Here is a 16,816-nt window from a genome sequence, read left to right as displayed (position 1 = left end):
AGTCCAGTCAGTGCAACTGCTACAGAACCAGTCAATAGACCAGTTAAAGGTCACCTATTATGCAAAATGCACTTTTCCATGTCTTTTAAACATCAATATCTGTCCCCAGTGTGTCTACAGGCCACCATAGTATCATAAAAGACCATCCTCTCTTTTTCTCCTCCTCCGTTTGTCCGGAAATGGGTGCAGAAAAAAAATCGCTTTTTTTTCCTTCTCTTCTGACGTCATTAGAGAAATGCAAGCCATGTAAGGGTTTCCTGGTCGAACCAGAGAGAACCTTCAGTAGCTGACCCCGCCCCACAGCGCGTCACTGTCTCTCCTCCTCAACCTAACTTCAGCAAAGTCTGCAAGAACCAGCAGAACAGGCTTCATGTACTCCCATCATCTAAATATAACATGTTCTTTCACAAAGGCTTTATGTAATTACACTGTTTAAACAGATGATATTTATATATTATATATATTTGATGTCATGCATGTAGCAGAGTACAGGTAGTAAATAGTGACTTGTAAGCAACACAACACATTTCTGTTTCACAGTCAAACTTTATTTGAGTAGACAGATGACAATATTAATTATTCACAGCATTTGTAATCATCTCACCTGTTAGTTAGTTATGTTAACATGGTACAGGAGAAAGTCTTCAGCTCTGGTAAACTATGGTAAGCTAAGCTCCGGTGGTCTGTAGTCATGGTAACACAGAGACAGCTACTATTGTAAATAATATACCATTACTCTGATCTTCCATACATTTATCTTTTAGCAGAAATAATGAACTGACTACTGTTTCACATCTTCTATTTTCCACCCTGATGGTCGCTGTGTTTACACACCGTGTCATAGCGGTAGCATGTAGCTAACCGTTAGCATGTAGCTACATGCTAACGGTTAGCTCTGTATCTCCCATCTGCTTTCAGCTATCTGCTCTCCTCTGGGATGATTCTGTCGGTCATTTCTCACAGATGGATCTGTAAAGACAGACGTAAAACAGAGTGTATGTTTACGGTTTACAGAGTTGATGCATGAGGTAAACACTGAGTTAACTAACAGAGCTATAAATAGTATTATTTACCTGAGAGAAACCGTCAGGAAAACCTGGAATCTGGACCGCAGATGTTCATCATGTGTCGCCGATTTCTGATCAGATTCCTCCGGTAACGTGCGCTGGGTGAAGTTTCTGGTTTATAAACTTTAAAGTGGTTTATAAGCTCTATTCTAGCTGCCTCTCCCTCCACTCCTCTCCCTCCACTCCTCTCTCTCTCCAGAGCTTCTCCGGGAGGGAGGGGGAGGGTGACGCTGTGTTGTTGAGGAAATTTGATTGACAGAAAACGCTGACCAATCAGAGCAGAGTGGGAGGAGACAGGCTGTGAATCAGTGGTTTTCAGACAGAGGCTGAATTAGGCTCTGAGGCAGGCAGACTCAGGCTGCAGTATGAGAAGAATAAAGGGTTTTTTGAACATTGCAGCATGTAAACATGTTCTAGTGCAACATTAAAATACATCTATGAACCTGGAAATGAGCATAATATGTGACCTTTAACAGTCCAGTCAGTACTGCTGCTACAGAACCAGTCAACAGACCAGTTAACAGACCAGTCAACAGACCAGTCAACAGACCAGTCAACAGTCCAGTCATTACAGCTGCTACAGAACCAGTCAACAGACCAGTCAACAGACCAGTTAACAGTCCAGTCAGTGCCACTGCTACAGAACCAGTTAACAGACCAGTCAACAGTCCAGTCATTACAGCTGCTACAGAACCAGTCAACAGACCAGTCAACAGACCAGTCAACAGACCAGTCAACAGACCAGTTAACAGTCCAGTCAGTGCAACTGCTACAGAACCAGTTAACAGACCAGTCAACAGTCCAGTCATTACAGCTGCTACAGAACCAGTCAACAGACCAGTCAACAGACCAGTCAACAGACCAGTCAACAGACCAGTTAACAGTCCAGTCAGTGCAACTGCTACAGAACCAGTTAACAGACCAGTCAATAGACCAGTTAACAGTCCAGTCAGTACAGCTGCTACAGAACCAGTCAACAGACCAGTTAACAGACCAGTCAACAGTCCAGTCATTACAGCTGCTACAGAACCAGTCAACAGACCAGTCAACAGACCAGTCAACAGACCAGTTAACAGTCCAGTCAGTGCCACTGCTACAGACCAGTCAACAGACCAGTCAACAGTCCAGTCATTACAGCTGCTACAGAACCAGTCAACAGACCAGTCAACAGACCAGTCAACAGACCAGTTAACAGTCCAGTCAGTGCCACTGCTACAGAACCAGTCAACAGACCAGTCAACAGACCAGTCAGAACAGCTGCTACAGAACCAGGGTTAGTGGTTGGTGGTCATGGATAGTTGTTGGTGGTTAAGGTTATTTTTTGGGGATTAAGGTTATTTGTTGGTGGTTAAGGTTAGTGGTTGGTGGTTAGGATGCATTGTTGGGTTTTTAGAAACGTTCCTTCAGTCGACACTAACTAAAGTTCCGTACTTTGTTCAGGGAAACCAGTACAGTTTTCTTCTCATCAGACCACCAAGTGACATCAGCTGATGTGATGTGTTCAAGGCCCGCTGGGTATTTAGCAATAAGGACCACTGATGTGAACTTTATTGAAGACCGGATCTTTACAGAAGCGGTTTTATTGAAACTCCAGGCCTTGACACAGTGTCTTTATTGAAATTAGCTCCTCTAACAAAGCCTGCCTGAACAAAAGGAGTGAATTTAAATGAACTTTTTTGAAAGGCTTGGGGTGAACAGTGTTAATGAACAGTCAGGCTTCAACAGAGACGCTTTATTTAAACACACAGTCTGTGAACAAAGAAACAAAACGACAGAAGGAAGTTTAAAGAAAGACCAAATTCATTCAACTGATTCAAAAAGCTTTATTGACAGCACAGAGCTCCAGTGACAACAGCTAAGGGAATGTGAGATACATACTGTATGTGGTTATTCTGAAACACGATGACAACTCTTTTCTGTGTTATCAGTAAATTATTGATTTTGTTGTTGCAGTATTTATTTTATAAACCTTGCCGGTTATATGTAGTTTCTGTTTTATAAAAGCAGTAAGTCACTTAAGGCCGTTGTTAGGCACGGCACAGAGCTTCATTATACTTTATAATTATAATAATCCTGCAGTCTTTGTGTGATTATTTGTTTGTCAGTATCTGGACTCGGCTGGGGTCTGTTGTTACTGTACGGAGAAGATGGCAGTAATCATGTGTGTCTTTGTAATGAGAGAGGAAGTTCCTGCTGGGTGCTAGAATGGGCTGCATTTACTGACTCTCTGTTTCCATTTCCTCTGCTGGTACTGACTCTTCCTTCCTCCTTCCTGTCTATCTGCTAAATGTGTGTGAGGAGATTGTTTCAGAGCCAACATGTGAATCAGACACTTGGAGTCTCTTTCCATGAAGCTAGGCTAACAGTTTCCCCCTGCTTGTAGTCAAGCGCATTTGAGCACGGAGTGCGATCAGAAAGAAGGTATTATTATACGTGGATCATGACTTATCACATTCATTTTCACCCCCTTTAATCACAGGACTGTCCCCCGTCATGACGCACTGACAGTTTGGGAGTCCTGTAGAGAGTTTTCCTCAGAGGAAACGTATTGTTGTCTGGGCCTACGTACATTATTTTTCAACTTGTTTCGTCTCGTCTCAGGCTATTATAATTAAAATTGTGGAGCTAAGACGACATTTTAGCCAGGATGGAGACAACGTCCGGGTGAAAGACGGAACGGCCATTCCTGAGGGAGTTGCCTGTTGATGCGCAGAAGGAACTGTGTAGAATAATTAATCAAAACGACACGTTTGATGTGCACATAAGCACGGAGGGTTCTGTGGATCAAAACTACACTTAATGTAAGCAGCGGATAACTGTGGCGTCCGTGCGTAATGTTGGCTTGACCGCGCGCAACATCACTCTCTATAGAGACTGCAGCGGTGCGCTGTGCTGGCTTTTTGTATACTTATCCCATACGTCCAAATTAATTAATGACGTAAGTAGTAGTAGACGAAAGTATAATATTATTATTTTAATTGTAGTGAAAACCGGGACAATTTGTCAGTGACTGTTGTAAACCGGGACATTTGAGTGTTTTACAGATATGTGTCGGGACTCGGGACACGTCAGCTTGAAACCGGAACGTCTGGTCACCCTACCCCTGCTTCCAGTCTTTATGCTAAGCCAGGGTAACAGTTTCCCCCTGCTTGTAGTCTTTGTGCTAAGCTAGGCTAGCAGTTTCGTTCTGCTTCCAGTCTCAGTGTGAATGTTCAGATTACAGACAGGAATAATGTTACCGCATCACAGTGCAGATTATACCGTCTGACTGACAGAGTGAGTGTATAATTGGTATCTTGGAGTGCAGCTGTCTTCAGTCACTGGCATCAGTTACACCCCCAACTTAGAAACACACACACACACACACACACTGCAAAATCTGAACTCTCATTTCAGCTCAACGTAACAAACACGTAACAAATGAAAACGTGAACATGTGTTGTTTCAGATCAACACAGTTCATTTTCTGCAGCTTTTAGACATTCAGTAACCAGACTGCTGTCTCTTTGTTTGTTCATTCAATACATCTGTTTTGTTTTGTGTGTGTCAGAATGGTCCTAAACTTGACTTAAGGGTCAGAAAACATGCAGTAGAAAGTAGTAAAGAGACTGAATTTGTGTGGAAGTCTGGACAATTGTATTCAGACTTGAGTCCATTCAGACAGGGTGTATATCTCTCGGAGAGGTGCAGTTATTACCTCCACGGATCTGTGATTTTAATCTCTTTAGATGTGTTTATTGTTACTGAGTTTCATCAGCTCAGCTCGACAGACGTAGTAGAGAAGGAATGTTAGTGATGAACTCGTTATCAGTCAACTCGCACAAAGAGGGCAAACGCCTGAATAAAGTCATGTTACAGGCACTGGTGTAATGTAGCTAAGTAATAATACTGCCTTACAGTACTTAAGTAAAGTACTTAATTACATAGTACAGTACATTTCCCTTCAGCATCGTCGTTACTGGTTTCTATTGCAATCAAGCAGGTTTGGTGAATCAGTGGTTGTAGCTGGCAGTTGACATCATTCACACGATGGGCGAGTGTAAACAAAGTGCTCTCAAGGCCGTAGTTAAGTTTCAGTTTCCGCTCAAGTCCAGGCAGGCTGCATGCCAGATCAGGCTATATGCCACTTACGACTACGAGGGGAGGAAAAACTGGATTTTTAAATCAGAATGCAGGAAACAAAATCTCTGAAACTGACATTTTTCTGGCTTTCTAAAACCCCGCTTTGATTTTGAAATCCTCCCTATTTTTGAGGTCTCAATGCTGGCAAGTATGGTTGGAGGAGGAAGTGATGTGAGAACCTTAGTGACTCTGAGCCTGCTTCACATATGGCTGAGTGTGTGTGTGTGTGTGTTCCATATATGCAGATTACAGCTCTATAATGTCTCGGATTGCAGAGTTACAACCATCAGATTAACTCCACAGATTAGTGAATGAAGGCAGGCAGCCTAATCTACTGACTGTGTGTTACTCTGTGTGTTACTCTGTGTGTTACTATGTGTGTGTGTGTGTGTGTGTGTTACTGTGTGTTTCAGGGTCAGGTTTAATGGGGATTAAATTGACTGGTGGCCTATTTGGAGGCTTCAGTTTTCATTTTTATGCACAGAAAATTAATACAAAACCCTGAATTTGATTTTAAGATTGCAGATAGTAGAAACATTAGAAACAGTGGAATCATCAGGAGCATGAGGAGTCAGTTCATTTGGAAAGATTTCATCAGAAATATTTTCTATATTGTATTAACTGTGTCACAGATTCTGAATACTTTTTCAGTATTTAGTCTCTGACATCATCAGTCAACCCGCTATCACCCCTTAGTATGTAATAGACGAGAGAGGTGTCTTGTTTTGCTTCGCAGAGGCGTGAATATTACATGCATGCATGAAGGTGCAATACCAGCAGGAAGCAACAAAACCACTTAGTTAGGCTAAGGGAAAATGTCGTGGTTGGCTGTACATAAGCTAAGTAAAATACTTGGAAACAATTTAACATCCGTACGGGAAACACGTCACAAACATCACAAACTTCTAAAACCAACCAGCGGTCTCCTGGTTAAAGTTTGTTGGACCCGTCCACCTCATCAACTGTCTCTCTCTTTTTGTTCTACGATTGACTGTTGCACGCTTGTGTTTTGTGCATTATCGTGTCATTCACTCGTCTTCTCGTGGGACCGGTTCCTGACATATTTCTCATTTCTCACATGTTGAACTTGTGTTCTGTAGACTGAACGTCACACGTTGTTGATCACTTCACCTTCAGTCTAAACTCAGTCTGACGAATGTGGCTCAGAGTAAAACGTGCGTTTTTACAGTGAGGTTCTGAATGAAGCATGAGTTAATGAAGCCTCTTCTTCTGTGGTCAATGTATCTTTTTTTTCCTTTTAATAGGTTCAGTCGTACAGCACAGTCACATGTTTTAAGACACAACAGGGTCAAAAGTGTCCTGAGGAGGCCGTCCGTGATCTTCGGCATCCCCTCAATGTCCACACATTGTTCCATTAAGTATGGATGGATAATATTTTTCGTCTGTAATCCCCGAGAGAAAACATAAATGTACAGGGAGGAAGAATAACATGTTTGTTTAAACTTATATTAGGAGAGAAGATAAATATAGAAAAGGAATTGAAAAAAAAAAAAAAAATGAGCAATAAAGTTAGAAAATAGAAATAAAAGAATAGAAAAATATAATAGGAATAATAATAAACAAAAATAAATAAAAAATAATTAGGGAAAAAATAAATACATAAAATAAAATAAAAAATAAAGAGAAAAAAGTAAATAGTGATAAGAAATCACAACGAATAAATAAATAAATACCAACAAAAATGAATAGAAGAATAAAAAATAAAAATCCCCAAGTTGTTACATATTCATTTAGTTCACATCAATTAAGAAAAATGAAGTTATTGGGGACGTGTGGTCAGTTTAAAGCAGCGTGAACATGAATCAAAACAGGAAGGAGCAGCAGTGTGAGTCGCTCGGTCTATAGATCATCAATCAATATCCGCCGTGATTGATTAGCTGTACGCTGTGCGTTGCTCATTAACTCATTATTTGCTTCAGCAGACAAACAGGAAGTGATTCATTGCTTGACCTCACAGCTGGCCTTGTAGGCAGATGGTTGATGAAGAGTGAAGAAAGGAACAATCCGCCCAACACTGAGGCAGAGACACTAAAGACACGTTCTATAAAGGAAGATTATCTGCTTTCACTGGTTTTAAAATAGATTCACTCTTAGTGCCAAATTAACACAATCGGAGTGAAAACTCTCCTCCTCTTCTTCACATGAAACACATGCTGATATCATTCAGAGTGACTTCATCATCTCTGATCTTCATCACAATGAACGTCCTGAAATCCTCTCAGAGATGTCTTCAGTCTCATCAGTGATAGCAGTCTGTAGATCCACCGAGACAGGAGCTGATCACAGATCAGTTAAAGTGTTTGAATGAGTAAAGCTGAAGAAATCAAAATGAATACGGGACGAATAAAACAATAAAAGTGAAAGATTGTTTTGATTTAAGTTCACATTTATTCAGACAACAAAATAAAACTGAAATATAAAGATGACGAGTTCAGAAATCATTCGCTGAACAAAATTTAATTTACGTTTTAGGTTTGTTTCTTGATGATATATAATAATAATACTAATAATAATACTAATAATAATAATATTTAAAATATATATATATATACATTTTTAAAATATTATTATTATAAATTATTATTATTATATAATTATTTAAATATATTGTTTGTTAAATAAAATGAATATCTACAAAACAATTCAACATGAACTATAAAAGCAAACTTTATTACTCTGTGGTGACACCAGTGCGTCTGTCTTTGTGTTCCTACAGGAAACGCCCTCCTGATGAAGAAGGTTCCTCCTCTTCCTCCTCACATCACAGTTTCCTCCTCAGAGACGCAGCAGTTTGCCTCAACAGGTTGGTGCAACTCTAATCTCTCTTTTCTGCTGATGCAACACGCTGACTCAGGGCGTCCAGTTGGTTACTACGGCAACCAGTGACCTCAGAGGCGGCCGCCACATGGCGCTCAATGATGTCATCCATCCTTGACAGCGTGTGTCATCTTTCAGTCAGAGTTGCTGGTTGCTCTGTCTTCTTCAAGAGTTGCTGGTTGCTCTGTCTTCAGTCCGAGTTGCTGGTTGCTCTGTTTACAGTCAAAGTTGCTGGTTGGTCTGTCTTCAGTCAGAGTTGCTGGTTGCTCTGTCGTTAGTTAGAGTCGCTGGTTGCTCTGGTTCACTCTGTGTTGAGTGATTGGTTGAGGTTGCAGTGATCTGATAGGTTGTTGACAGAGCCGTCTCTCTCATTCACAGATCTAAGAACCAGTTCGTTATAGTAATAATAATAATAATAATAATAATAATAATAATAATAACAATAATAATAATAAAACCATTATGAACTATTCAATCATCAGTTGAAATTTAGAAAACTCTGAATTGATTTAGTTTGCCATTTACAGAAGCTTATTAGAAGTCTTTGTTTAACTTCACCTTGGTGCAGTGATGTCACAGTGTACCGGAGTACACTGTGACATCACTGTTGGGGGTGTGGTTGCTGGGGTGAAACACTGCTGTAAAGGAAGTACCTTTACTTTTCAGGGTATAAATTATAAAGTATCCACTATTTATTTATTTTTTAAGTCATTTTTTGGATCTAAAGTCAAAAAGCTAAATATCATTATTATTATTATATAAGAGAAATCACATTATACATTATTATACATATTAATACATTTTTCTCTCTGAATTTATCAACCTGAAAAAAGAGCTTCTGTAAATATGAAGAGAAAATTCAAACTATTTAAATATAAAATATTTAAATAATCAATAAAGAGTATATTTATAATATAAATAAAGTTGAGTTAGATGTTGTGTCTGTTGAACTCGTTGTCTCTCCATCACACACATTTCCTCCCAATTACTGTGTGTCACCTTTCACCCCTTCCCCTCCCCCTCCATTCATTACTGCGCCTGGTTGGTTCGTCTCTCGACAAGCTGCTTTTCACGCTCTCTAAACCCCCCCCACCCATCCTCCTCCTCTTCCTCCTCCTCCTCCCCCTCCTCCCCCTTTAAGGCCTCTTCACTCGTCCTTCATCTTTTGTTTCTGCTGGAAAGCCTCACATACCTGATGATAAACAACACACACACCACACCACACCCAGAAATATAACAACACATTTCATTAAATTACATTAATAATATCAATATAAAGTAAAACGCAGGATCAGAAGCTGCTTCATTAACACAGTTTAAGGGTTTTTTAAACAGATAAAATTCACTTAAAATGTATAAAAAATATCATTAAAGCCATCCAGAGATTTTCACCTTAATTTAAACATTTATAAGCTACACTGTACATTTTAAATGATGACTTTCATGTTATATGGAAAAATGAAGTTATTTTTAAAATCCTTTAATGAATTACAGTTAATATTACAGCATTAATATTAATGGGTATTAAAAGATAAGAAACAGGAAGAAAAGAGATAATGAACACAATGTGTCTGTGTATTTCTGTTTATGTGCAGATTAAACTAAGCAGATATAAGTTGTTAATGTGAGCGGTGCTGTTTGGTGCTGCTCGGTTACAGTTTGGGTCAGTTTATATTACTGTTATTCAACCAAAGTCTGATTATTTTCAGCGTTAATCCAAACAGAACTTTGTACTGGCACCATCACCAGGATCTGTCACAACATCATAATGTTCCCACAATGCAGCAGTCTTCTCTGAACAGTCCAGTCGCATGAAAAGGCGTATGGATGACATGGTAATGCGCAGGGCAAATGCATGCAATAAGAACGCCGTTTATTGCTTTTGGTGTGTCATTTTCACGCCATGTAGTCTGTACTGACTGTAAAGTAAATGCATCCACAGGGATCCGTACGGATCAACTTACGGTCCGTTACACCTCTCCGTCTTTTCATCATCACAGAACCTTACTCCCTTGTAGTTCTTTGTATTGCTTTTGCGTATTTGTACATCGTGTAGTGTTTAAAAGTATTTACAATTGTTTTTGTTATCTCACTTCTTCAGATATCTAATATTATTTTCCTATTTTATTATTATCATATATGATATTATTTCTTTACTTTGCTGTCCTGACACCTGCATCAGAACTAACTCCTCCTGCACATTGACTTAGTGAATAAAGTCTGATTGTGATTCTGGTTCTGGTTCTGATTTTGGTTTGACATAAACTGGATTCTATCTTTAAGAAAACGGGCTGTGATTGGTCAGATGTCTTAATGCAGAGATATAAAATCACACCATAGACGTTAATGCACCTGCTGTCCACACACACATACACACACACACACACACACACACACACACACACACACACACTCAGAACTCAGGCTGTTTGTGTGCGTTTTCTCTTTGTGTGTTTGATTGATGTATGTGTGTGTGTGTGTGTTAGAGCTCAGCTGGGAGTGTTTGTCCAACTCCCATCAGGAGCCTCATGCAATATTAATCACACACACACACACACACACACACACACACACACACATGAATGAATACATGAATGTATTGTCATATGAGGTCACACACACATGTTTTACCAGCAGTGTGTTGTGTCACAGATAAGATGATGATGATAACACACACACACACACTCTCCTCACACCACATTAAACTATCTGTGGTCACCATGACAACCTGAACAGTTTATGATTCTCACCTGCTGGGACCTGTCAACTGTGAACCAATCAGACGGCAGAAAACAAAGAGAAAGTCAGACTCACCTGAGCGGAGCTGCTGTTTCAGACGGTCTCTCTCTGACACGTTTCTCTTGATCCTGACGTGTTTGTGTTTTATGTTCATGTGTCTCGTTGTTGTAGAGAGCCAGCAGGATGTATTTTATTTTGTTTTGACCTCTAATTCAAGAAGAAGAAGAAACGACAGCGTGGAAGACAATATCAACAAATAAAGCAACACAAACGAGTAGAACTATAACACAAAGTAGAACCATAACACAAAGTAGAACCATAACACAAAGCAGAACAATAACGCAATGCAGAACCATTACACAAAGTAGAACCATAACACAAAGTAGAACAATAACACAAAGTAGAACCATAACACAAAGCAGAACAATAACGCAATGCAGAACAATAACGCAATGCAGAACAATAACACAAAGTAGAACCATTACACAAAGTAGAACAGTAGCACCAAGTAGAACAATAACACAAAGCAGAACAATAACACAAAGTAGAACAATAACGCAAAGTAAAATAATAATGCAAAGTAGAACAATAACACAAAGTAGAACCATAACACAAAGTAGAACCATAACACAAAGTAGTACAATAACGCAAAGTAGAAGAATAACGCAAATTAGAACAATAACATAAAGTAAGAACAATATTACAAAGTAGAACAAGAAAGAATACAAGAACGGTTTCAGGAGATAAGAATTGTTTTAACTTTTAGCCTTCAATTTTATGCAGAAATTCTTTGTTTGTATTATATGTTTCATTTTGTGCAGCTGCTTCCCATCATGCACTGGGGCACACAGTGGGATTATTGAACCACCCACAGCAGCAGCTGATGGAGGAGAATCAAAGAGACGGGTGAGCTGTGGGACTGTAAAGCTCCATCCGGTGTCTCACCAGACTCTGATCTTCTTTCATCAGAACACATGTTACTGCTTTCAAACAAGGTGCTGGTTGGTGACCATTTTTGTTTTGGTACAAGAACACTTGACAGTTGGCGTCCATGTTTGCTTTGGTAAAAGAACACTTGACAGTTGGCGTCCATGTTTGTTTTGGTAAAAGAACACGTGACAGTTGGCGTCCATGTTTGCTTTGGTAAAAGAACACTTGACAGTTGGCGTCCATGTTTGCTTTGGTAAAAGAACACTTGACAGTTGGCGTCCATGTTTGCTTTGGTAAAAGAACACGTGACAGTTGGCGTCCATGTTTGTTTTGGTACAAGAACACTTGACAGTTGGCGTCCATGTTTGTTTTGGTTCAAGAACACGTGACAGTTGGCGTCCATGTTTGTTTTGGTAAAAGAACACGTGACAGTTGGCGTCCATGTTTGCTTTGGTAAAAGAACACGTGACAGTTGGCGTCCATGTTTGTTTTGGTAAAAGAACACGTGACAGTTGGCGTCCATGTTTGCTTTGGTAAAAGAACACTTGACAGTTGGCGTCCATGTTTGCTTTGGTAAAAGAACACGTGACAGTTGGCGTCCATGTTTGTTTTGGTAAAAGAACACGTGACAGTTGACGTCCATGTTTGCTTTGGTAGTACAAGAACACTTGACAGTTGACGTCCATGTTGGTTTCGGAAGAAGAAAACAAGACAGTTTGTGTCAATGTTTGTTTGTTTTGGTCCAAGAACACGTGACAGTTGGCGTCCATGTTTGCTTTGGTCCAAGAACACGTGACAGTTAGCGTCCATGTTTGCTTTGGTACAAGAACACGTGACAGTTGGCGTCCATGTTTGTTTTGGTACAAGAACACTTGACAGTTGGCGTCCATGTTTGTTTTGGTTCAAGAACACGTGACAGTTGGCGTCCATGTTTGCTTTGGTAAAAGAACACTTGACAGTTGGCGTCCATGTTTGCTTTGGTAAAAGAACACCTGACAGTTGGCGTCCATGTTTGCTTTGGTAAAAGAACACTTGACAGTTGGCGTCCATGTTTGTTTTGGTTCAAGAACACGTGACAGTTGGCGTCCATGTTTGTTTTGGTAAAAGAACACGTGACAGTTGGTGTCCATGTTTGTTTTGGTACAAGAACACTTGACAGTTGGCGTCCATGTTTGTTTTGGTACAAGAACACTTGACAGTTGGCGTCCATGTTTGTTTTGGTTCAAGAACACGTGACAGTTGGCGTCCATGTTTGTTTTGGTAAAAGAACACGTGACAGTTGGCGTCCATGTTTGCTTTGGTAAAAGAACACTTGACAGTTGGCGTCCATGTTTGCTTTGGTAAAAGAACACGTGACAGTTGGCGTCCATGTTTGTTTTGGTAAAAGAACACGTGACAGTTGACGTCCATGTTTGCTTTGGTAGTACAAGAACACTTGACAGTTGACGTCCATGTTGGTTTCGGAAGAAGAAAACAAGACAGTTTGTGTCAATGTTTGTTTGTTTTGGTCCAAGAACACGTGACAGTTGGCGTCCATGTTTGCTTTGGTCCAAGAACACGTGACAGTTGGCGTCCATGTTTGCTTTGGTACAAGAACACGTGACAGTTGGCGTCCATGTTTGTTTTGGTACAAGAACACTTGACAGTTGGCGTCCATGTTTGTTTTGGTTCAAGAACACGTGACAGTTGGCGTCCATGTTTGTTTTGGTAAAAGAACACGTGACAGTTGGCGTCCATGTTTGTTTTGGTAAAAGAACACGTGACAGTTGGCGTCCATGTTTGCTTTGGTAAAAGAACACGTGACAGTTGGCGTCCATGTTTGCTTTGGTAAAAGAACACTTGACAGTTGGCGTCCATGTTTGTTTTGGTTCAAGAACACGTGACAGTTGGCGTCCATGTTTGTTTTGGTAAAAGAACACGTGACAGTTGGCGTCCATGTTTGTTTTGGTACAAGAACACTTGACAGTTGGCGTCCATGTTTGCTTTGGTACAAGAACACGTGACAGTTGGCGTCCATGTTTGTTTTGGTACAAGAACACTTGACAGTTGGCGTCCATGTTTGTTTTGGTTCAAGAACACGTGACAGTTGGCGTCCATGTTTGTTTTGGTAAAAGAACACGTGACAGTTGGCGTCCATGTTTGTTTTGGTAAAAGAACACGTGACAGTTGGCGTCCATGTTTGCTTTGGTAAAAGAACACGTGACAGTTGGCGTCCATGTTTGCTTTGGTAAAAGAACACTTGACAGTTGGCGTCCATGTTTGTTTTGGTTCAAGAACACGTGACAGTTGGCGTCCATGTTTGTTTTGGTAAAAGAACACGTGACAGTTGGCGTCCATGTTTGTTTTGGTACAAGAACACTTGACAGTTGGCGTCCATGTTTGTTTTGGTAAAAGAACACGTGACAGTTGACGTCCATGTTTGCTTTGGTAGTACAAGAACACTTGACAGTTGACGTCCATGTTGGTTTCGGAAGAAGAAAACAAGACAGTTTGTGTCAATGTTTGTTTGTTTTGGTCCAAGAACATGTGACAGTTGACGTCCATGTTTGCTTTGACTCGAGTCACATACAGTGGCAGTTACAGACAGCAACAGACTGTAACACACAGTAAGACCCAGTAGTACAGAGCAACAGACGGTAACACAGTGTTATATAGAGTCAGACAGTCAGAGGGGTGTGGTGTCTTTCAGATGAAACTATAAAATACTGTTTTATTACCTCACTCTCTCTCACTCTCTCCGTCTCTCTCTCTCTAACTTCACGCCTTAAACTGATGATTAAATATTAACGACTCTGACTCCGCCCACATATCTGTGTGTGCAGCTAAGCCCCGCCCCCCTGTATTCCCACTGGGACTCTCTCTCCCTGTGTCTGAATGTCCCTCGCCCTTTCTCTCTCTCCCTCTCTCCCTGTGTCTGAATGTCTCTCGCCCTCTCTCTCTCAGAACAATGTGTCGTTCACAATAATGGGATTACAGCCATCCAGCCGGCTGCTCGCTCGTCCTCCCTCTCTCTCCTGTCATCCCCCTCTCTCTCTCTCTCTCTCTCTCTCCATCTGTCTGTCGGTCGTCATTCATCCTCTCTCTCTCTCTCTCTCTCTCTCTCTCTCTCTCTCTCGCTCTTTCTTTCTCTCTCTCTCTCTCTCTCTCTCTCTCTCTCTCTTGCCTGGTGTGCAGGTTCTTTCAGTTCTTGACGTCTGTTTTTTTGGAATGAAAGAAAGACGGAGTGTTTCCTGAATGAAGTAAGTCTCTCTCTCTCTCTCTCTCTCTCTGTCTCTCTCTCTCTCTCACTCTGTGATGAGGCTTTGATTGACAGCTGACTCTCGTTAATTGTGCTGTGATTTAATTAGTGGAGCAGGAATCAGATTGGTGGTAGAGAGACGTAGACTCTGACTCTCTTTCTTTCTGTGAATAAGTTCCCTCACACAGAAACGTCTCGCGGCTGCTTTCCACTCTGTGATATGAAACATGTCTGCTGTTCATGATTTCATCCAGATTTTATAGATTCTGTGACTGACATCTGTAAAGACTCTGATAGCATCTTTAATAATAGCATCGATATCTTCAGTGTGACAGAAGATGTTTCGTATACAAGAAGGAAAAGAAACACTGCGAGCCTAAAATGTCTCCTGACGAAGACATTTGCAGCAAAGAGGATCTGTGTTGCATGACTTCTAGTATCTATCATGTAATCAGTAACCTGTCTGGTTTGTCTGGTTATATGTGGAAAACATTTTGTGATCTGTGTTCATGATAATATTCAAAACAATACACAGAGGCGGAAGTACACAGTTCTTTAACTGAAGTAAAAGTCCTGCATTCATAGTTTTCCTTAAATGCAAAAGCATTTGTAGCAAAATGTGCTGAAAGTACAAAAAAGTACTCACTGAGCAGAGACCTGAGACATTTATGTGTTCTGGTCCCGGTTTGTCTGCCAGGTTTGGTTTTGATGGTTGATGTTCTTTGGTCTGATTTAATTAGAGCATCATCTCCAGTTAGCAGACCTCAGACCAGCTTTGAGCCGGTGTTGACAACCAGACTCAGACAAGAGGAGTTGGTCCAATACTGGAACTTCATTATCAATCAGGAGTCCTTGAAGTGGACCATCTGAGCTCCAGTAGAGGCTGAAGCACCCAAAACCGCACATAGCATCACCTGCTGGTTTATGATTATTCATCAACAAACTATCCACCCGGTTTGAATGTTATCAGCTCATTAAATGTGCGTTATGAGCCGTTATAAGCCTCATAGATGTGGGTCAGTAGGGGCTTCTACGTTGTAAAAGTGAAAGCGAAACTTTAAAGCTTCTTTAGGTTTAGGCAACAAAACTTAGTTCAGTTTAGGCAAAAATGTTGTGTTTTGGGGTCAAAATAATGATGTTTGAAAAGTGAAAGTGAAACTAAACGCTTTGATATAAAAAAATATTTTTTTTAAATAGGGGATTTCATGATTTTCTCTACACCCTGAAAAATGTAGACAGTAACCATAGATGTCTTAATACACAAAAATATATAGAATATGTTGTCTTTTATGGCAGATATTGTAATTCTAATGTCGAAAGGACAAGTTGCTGAAATTACATTTTTGCTAATTTTGCAGATAAATGGCGGCTAGCAAGTTCTGCTACGTTAGCTTTGGCTCTTAGCATCTAATATACATGAATTCAACAGTAATATAAGATATTTATTAAATGGTACTGAGCTGTATGGTAAGAAGAAGAAGAAGAAAAGGTGATCTTCACCTTGTTTATCTTGATCTTGAGGGTCACCTTTGTGGGCGGCCCAACCTGTCATCCATGTGCTCACCTGCTAACTTCTGTTTCCATAGAAACCAGATTTGTTTGGGTTTTAATTAAACTTTTACTACGGTATTTGTTCGCGGTAAGGACGATGAAAAAAAATCGTAATGTTGATTTGTAAACAAATAACTAATTTTAATATGGTTTAAAGTAATATGTATATGAAACAATTCCATTTGAAATAATTTCATATTATAATTGAATTAGCTCATTTTACGAATCTCAACCTTGAGATCACAGATGTGGGACATGAAGAAAAGTGGTGTTTGGACCCATAAAATGCTTCATAAATTTTATTAAATCACATTATTTAGTCGTTATTTTT

General features: G+C 40.1%; 1 protein-coding gene across 2 annotated transcripts in view; it reads left to right on the top strand.

The window, feature by feature from the left end:
* The window catches only part of plxnb3 (plexin B3), a 62,285-nt gene that overhangs the window by 7,789 nt on the left and 37,680 nt on the right, over positions 1-16,816 (top strand). The window contains exon 2 of one of the 2 annotated variants that reach the window (XM_074644888.1): positions 7,927-8,013. The gene's annotated coding sequence lies outside the window, so the exon portion shown is untranslated. Of the gene's footprint in view, positions 1-7,926; positions 8,014-14,651; positions 14,936-16,816 lie in introns of those variants that run through there. The other variant, XM_074644889.1, reaches the window with a different exon arrangement.

Source organism: Sebastes fasciatus, chromosome 8, assembly GCF_043250625.1.
Source record: "Sebastes fasciatus isolate fSebFas1 chromosome 8, fSebFas1.pri, whole genome shotgun sequence".
In the NCBI taxonomy this organism is placed as follows: Eukaryota; Metazoa; Chordata; class Actinopteri; order Perciformes; family Sebastidae; genus Sebastes; species Sebastes fasciatus.
Note: the sequence above shows the minus strand (reverse complement) of the source record. Positions and strands in the feature narration are given on the sequence as shown.